The 6,614-nt window shown below is 44.3% G+C and overlaps 1 long non-coding RNA gene across 1 annotated transcript in view; it reads right to left on the bottom strand.

Moving 5' to 3' along the window:
* Positions 1 to 3,639: 3,639 nt before the first annotated feature.
* The window catches only part of LOC116068399, a 3,243-nt gene continuing 268 nt past the window's right edge, over positions 3,640 to 6,614 (bottom strand). The window contains exons 2-3 of the long non-coding RNA XR_004109572.1: positions 4,131 to 4,277; positions 3,640 to 3,748 (exon numbers count right to left, since the gene is read on the bottom strand). This is a non-coding gene — a long non-coding RNA (uncharacterized LOC116068399). The remainder of the gene's footprint in view (positions 3,749 to 4,130; positions 4,278 to 6,614) is intronic.

Genomic DNA, 6,614 nt, shown 5'->3' with positions numbered 1-6,614 from the left:
AGTTCAACATTTCAGACACATTTTAAAACTAGAAAGGAAGGGCACTGGCGAATAGTGGAAGAAGTTAAGCTTAAGGGTTCTTCACATGTAAGTGACCGTATCCTGTGATCACTGGATAGAAACCCAGCATCTGAGAACATATGTTCAACTTCAGATAACAATCAAGTCTACTACTCTTTTCTCTGACCAAGGAACCAAGGATATCCCATGCGCCCAACATTGCTAGAGACCCCACACCAGACAGATGTTCACTGTGCCTCTGTGATGGTTATCATCACAATAGCTTTACAGAAAAACTTGATTGTATCGTTTTATGATATAGTGGTATAATAGGCTGTATGCAATCATAGGACTTAACTCCCACAGGGGAGACCTCTCCGAAACCATTCCTTTATCTGAGGGGGTGGGGAAGTGCTGCTGAAATGGTCAAAAGCAAAGTTTCCTATTTAGCATATGGTTCTGGCTAAAGTACTAAAATCTTAATAGTTTATTTAGGAGAGACAGAAATGTAGAGAGTACCAGTAACTGATGATAAAACAGTTCATAAGGAAGACGCGTGGGGCGTTACTGCTGTCAGTATACTAATGCTGGGGTAAGATTACAGAATGCAGATCAAGTATAAGCCACCTGGTCAGCAAGCCATCTTTATTACGGTTTTAAAGTGCCCAGGCTACTGGTGGAACCAGTTAAAGCTGTTTAGACAAAAGCTTATTGGAGAAAGGCCAGAATATTAAGGGGAGAAAGCAACTGCAGGCACATTTAGATTGGGGCAAAGAGCCACAACACAACACAACACAACACAACACAACACAACACAACACAACCCATATGACTTAGACCTGGTGGTAGTCTTTCGTTAAAAGAGGAAATGACCAAGGCATACCAGGCAACGGCTTTATGGGACCTCAGAATTTGAACTGTCTGGATGCAGGAAGAGCCAATCAAAATGTCATCTTGTACGTGGGTGAGAACTTTTGCCTGTCCTCCAGGGCTCTTTCAGAGGTGCTTAGAAGAGCACCCGGCCACAGCAGGCTCGAGATTTGTAAGTGAATGAGCGAAAAGCAACGTGACGTGGAAAAAAAGTAAGGAAGCCACTGAAACGTGAGCAGCTAAACATTTAAGGTCGAAAAAAAAAAACTGAATTAAGTTTATGGAAGGAAACTACAAAGTTAATGTGTGTGTGTGTGTGTGTGTGTGTGTGTGTGTGTGTGTGTGTGTGTATACATGTGTGTTTATTGGGGATTTAAACTCAGGCGCTCATGACAGCAAAGGAAGCACTCCCATCCACTTAGCCACCTCTGCAAGCCCCAAAGCTAATATTTTAGAGTAACAAAATTAGTATAAAAGCACAAGGGAATAGTTCACTGAGCGTGTTGTCTGTCAAGTCAAGTACTGAAGTAGCAAGGCTATTAAACAGGAGATTATGTTCCATTATGTTCCATTTGGAGGCACAGATGCCAAGCAGACGACAAGCAACTCCTAACCGATGTCTTATGCTAGGGTGGCTGCTCTGAAACATTCAAAGGGTCTTCCCCCTTTCTTGTGATAGCACTCCAAGGTCACGGTCATGACAAGCTGTCATGAGGCAGGTGCCTCCGCATCTGCACATGTATGAATCTATACGCAACGGGTTGCCCCTTTTACTGAAGGTCATGCTACCCACGTTGAATTTCCATCTGCGTTTTCTAGCACTGCCAAAGGCCACATCCATAGGCCATGACTACTTTTTTTTTTTTTTTTATGTCCCAAGTTATCCACTGCTGTGGGATGCTGTGGTGCTTGGGCTGTTGACCAAATCTTAAGAAGAGGCCACACAATCCGGTTGTTTTAAGTTTGCCTTCCACACTGAGTGTAAAAGCCTGGCCTTGTGAATGCAGACAAGTGCTAACCGCTGAGCCGTCCAGGTTTCGAGAAGTATTCTCTGGGGTCGATCTCCCAGCTCCGTGGCTTCTAACATACCCTTATTGCATAATTCCATTTTAACTTGTACAACCCACTTGGAAGGGCTCTTTCCTGACCAGCTGCTTGGTGTCAGTAGAGCTTGGTTTATGTAGGAACTTGCTTGAAGGAGTGTTCTGTTGAAAGTATTAGTGACTAGCAATTTCTCAGTACAGGTAGAAAGATTGCCGGAAGACCACAGACAGCAACACCTCCAGCATTATGTTAAAGCTACCTATCTATGGGAGACGGGATGGAGTCAGTTTTCTATCCAGTCAATAGCACTTATTGGGGACATATTCTGTACAGTATGTGGAGTCTTATCTACTCCTATCTTCTGAGTATAATCTTTATACTTGTTTGATAAGATAATCTCAATTCCTTTGTGATGCTTCTTCAAGACTCAAGAGACCCTGGATATGGAAGAGGGAATCTCAGAACTCAGTGGATTTAGGAAACCCGGCATATACCAATTTCTAGGCACCAGACTAGGCTTTGGGGGTGGGGAGGATTTCAAAGGTGGTGTTGCTTAGCTCACAGCTGGATAGGGATCCATGAGAGACACAGCAGAAGGGGACCACAGGGAAGACTGTCCAATTGGCAAAGCTAAACCAGGCACAGGCAGGGTGCTGGGTCAGCTGTGGGTGTAGGGAGGAGCAGGTACTAAGGAAGGTTCCCAAAAGGATTTGAAAGATCAGCCCAAAGACTGTGAGGTAGAAAGATGGGGAGGACATTCCAGAAGGGGGGACAGATGCCACAGGCATGGAGGGACAAGCAGCACAGGGTGACTGGGGAATTCCAGACAGCCCAGCTTTGCTGATCAGAGAGTTTCTGGGGGAATGAGAGGCGAGCTTGATCACTGAGCTGTGGATTCTGGTTTTGAATGAGGACGGTGGGAAACTAAAGAGCACAGTGAGCTGACTGGGGCTGATGCCGATGGCTGCGATAACCATTGGGATGCAATCAAGACCCAAGATTATTTATGAAAAGAAATGAGGATCCTTTCTCAGTGGGCATTAGGCCTGCTTTCTTAGCTGGGCTCCTTTGTCACCGTGTAGAACTGCCTGTCCTGTCATTATCTTGAGTGGTTAAATGGAAAGGCACAAGTCTCCTATTGAATGGGAAACAAAACGTGCCCTCAATAAATAACTGTTTTCCAGCCATGTCTGTTGGATATTAGATCTATTTTGAATTTTAATTAACTTACTTATTATTGTGCGTGTGGTTGGTGGGTGAGAGGCACACGTGCCATAGTCTGTGGATGGAGGTCAGAGGTAATACTGCAGAGCCAGTTCTCCCCACCCTTTTGTGGGTTCTGGGGGTAGAATTTAGGTCACCCACCTTGTACCACAATAGCCTTTACCCACTGGGACATTCTGCAGGACCTCAGGCAGTGTTAGTACAACTGATTTAGCACACCTGTAGTTTTACGAATTCACTATTAAAGCTGCTGTCTCTGTCACATCTGATCAATTCTTTGTTTACAAACGACTATAATCTGTTCATGCATCTTTGTATGTCTTCAACATGTTCCCCACTAAATTCCTCAAATGGACAATGCTGTTCACTGCTGGGAATTATCAGGTGAAGAACCGTTTCTTTGAACAGTCTGTTGGGTATGTGCCACTCAATAAATGTGTGCTGGGTGCCACTCTCCCACAGAATAAATAATTAACAGCTTCTAATCGAGGCCTTTGCCTCTTTAGCAGTTGAACCTCTTTATTCTCAGTTTGAACTCACAGAGAAGGGCTATGCACCAGGCATGTAATGTAAGCCATTAACACAAGCATGTGTTCCTCAGTATCTACACCTGGAAATACAAAACAATGGTGACATTAATTTTAATAATATATTTTAGTTAACTTAATATATCAAAATATTTATATTTTAATATGTAATCCATGTCAGTTGATGAGACATCTCACATCTTTTCTTTTCCTACCCTTTGAAACATATACATTTGCTACTTAGAGTTAAGCCTAACTCAGGTGTTATTTTGTATGTATGTGAGACACACACACACACACACAGAGCGTGAGCGCATGTGTGTGGTGCATGTATATACTACATGTGTGTAGTGTATGTACCTTACTACTTTGAGACAGTGCCTCTCAGTGACCCTGGAGCTAAGCCAGCGAAGCATCCTCTGCGTCCACCCCCATAGCAGGTGGTTATGGTCAGAGTGGCCATACCTGGCTTTTTACACGATGCTGGGGGTTCAAACTCAGGGCTTTGTGTCTATCTAGCAAGCACTCTTTCCTGCCGAACCCCACTTCTCCAGTCCGGAGGTGATACATCTTCATGAGACAGACTCGATTTTTGTTTAGGTTTCAGAACATCTGGAGTGGAAAAAAAAAGTAGATTCCAACATTAATGTTCTTTCTAAATAACTTTTTAAATGCCCAAACATGGAATCAAACTTGTTTCTGAATTTAAATTATGATGAAATCAATAAAAATTCAAGTGACTTTTCAATTGTTGAGGAGCCAAGAGTAGCTAGTGCCGGTAGAAGTGGCCCGTGTAGTCACAAAGTTTCTTCCCTGGGGCCCATGCTTACCAGCACTCTTTAGCTGCCTGTCCATCTGGGTTCAACACATTGGAGATCCCCATTTGTCTTCTTTTGGCAGAACCTCAAATTTCTTCTCAAACTTTTAAATCCCTCTACCCCCGAAGCTTCTAAACTACACGTGTCACATTTTTTTAATAGCCCCAAAGAGAATGGCTAAAAACCTTAAAACATTCCCTCAGCCGTTTTCACAAAGCTAAGGCTATAAAAAGCTATGTAGGAAAACCTTGCTGGTGGGCATTTTCATCATTAAGGACGAAGGTCAAGCAGTTTTGACCATATCCCAATATCCCCGTATGCCATTTCACAGTAGAAGAGCATGCACCTTCTTTTTTAAAAAATGGAGGCTTTATTGTTTGTTTGTTGACCGGTGAAAAAGTGCATTTTTCACTACATACCAAACCTAGGTATTACTACGAATTCAGTGCCAGTTTTTAAAGGTAAAGTTATTTCTTGTCTATCTTATTCACTAGAATTACAGTTCCGGGTTATTAAAAACCATTCTCTTTGAATGTAGCCCCTTGCTAGGAAACTCCTCAGCAACAATATAAAAGGTGTCCTTTAAAGAATAACCACCCAGCTGCACTAGCTGAGCAAAGTGTAGCAGGTGGAGCTAAGAGCTGTCTGTGTGGACGCCACTGGGCCCGGATCCTAGGCTCCCCTTTGAGCTCTGTCTCTAATTAGCCCCATCCCTCACCGGGGGTGAGCTCACAGGTCTTGTGACTGGTACAAGATTGAACACCCCCACACATTCCAGTTATCTCCTTCTGTGCCTTATTAACCTGAGGTAGCGATGATGGTGAATAAGTCAATTCAGTTTGTGAAATGGAAATATCCCTGTCAGGGTTACCACAAGGATGAGGACAGGGGATAACCTGCGAACAGCCTTCGAAGGATGAGATCTAAGCTACGGAAGGAGGAAGGAAGACTCGCTGCATACCCCAGTGCGGGGGTGGGGGTGGGGTCGGGGGTGGGGAAGTACCTTCTTGGCAAGGTGCTTGCTTACTCCTAGGCTAATGCGGATACGGCTGTTACACAAGGGATTCTGTATCAGTGGGGCTGCTGGGTGTGCAGCCTTCCAGCTGACTCAGGCTTCAGTATATCTTGGTGAACCCGGATTTCTGAAGGACCTGACTAGTGAGGCATTCCCAAGGGCACACCATAAATTCAGGCTGTGGCCTTCTCAGACGTTCCAAAGCCCAAGTGTGAGCTGGACACTAAGAGATGGCCACCAAAGGGGTCTTGCAATTTTCATTTACTCTGTAGAATTGAGAAATATTTACAACATGGGATGCTAGAGAAATAAATATGCAGCTGTTCTAGAAGTGACTTCTCACTGAGTATATATGTATATGTATATACATATATACTCAGTATATATATATATATTCTCTCAAGATATGGGTTTGCTATTTTTAGGTTCTTCTGGCCCATGTTTTAAGGGTCAAGTGTTAAGTTTTCAGAAACAACTTTTAATGAGACAGGATAAAAAACCATCTGGCACAGGAATTCTTCCTCAAATGGATGCATTTAGAAAAGAGGAGGAGTTTCCCACCATCCCAAGACTCCCATTCGAGGTTGAAGAAAGCAAAGTAATAGGGAGATGGTATAAAGTTTTATCCTAGAGGCCAAGTGCGCAAAACATCAGAGGAAGAATGACAGCATTGCATCGGGACAAATTTGCCCAGCACCTGGAGTGGCAGGTGGATGGAAGGGCAAAGGAGCCTTTTGGAAGGAAGAGTTCGGGGGACCAACCACAGAGACAGCCTTCTTACTCTCTCTGAATAAGTAGCCTAAGTGACACTCCCTTGTATCCCAGGAAGTGACGATCAGCCAATGTAGACATCTCGTCTCACCCACCCCAGGGATGCTGCGGGGTGCGGGGAGGGAGCCTTCTTCCACATGCTTTCTGGGCCAGCTCCTCGCATGAGGCTTTTGTGCCTTTTGTCCACCCCTGCCCCTGAACACCACCTCAGGGAAGAAGGATGTTGAAGGAAGGAGGAAGGCTCAAGGGAAACCAGAGGGGAATTTAAGGGTGGACCAAATGCAGAGCAGGATGGTACCCGATGCTCCCTCCAGTGAAACAAATAAAATACATAACAAGGGGGAA

Source organism: Mastomys coucha, unplaced genomic scaffold (assembly GCF_008632895.1).
Source record: "Mastomys coucha isolate ucsf_1 unplaced genomic scaffold, UCSF_Mcou_1 pScaffold1, whole genome shotgun sequence".
Classification (NCBI taxonomy): domain Eukaryota; kingdom Metazoa; phylum Chordata; class Mammalia; order Rodentia; family Muridae; genus Mastomys; species Mastomys coucha.
Note: the sequence above shows the minus strand (reverse complement) of the source record. Positions and strands in the feature narration are given on the sequence as shown.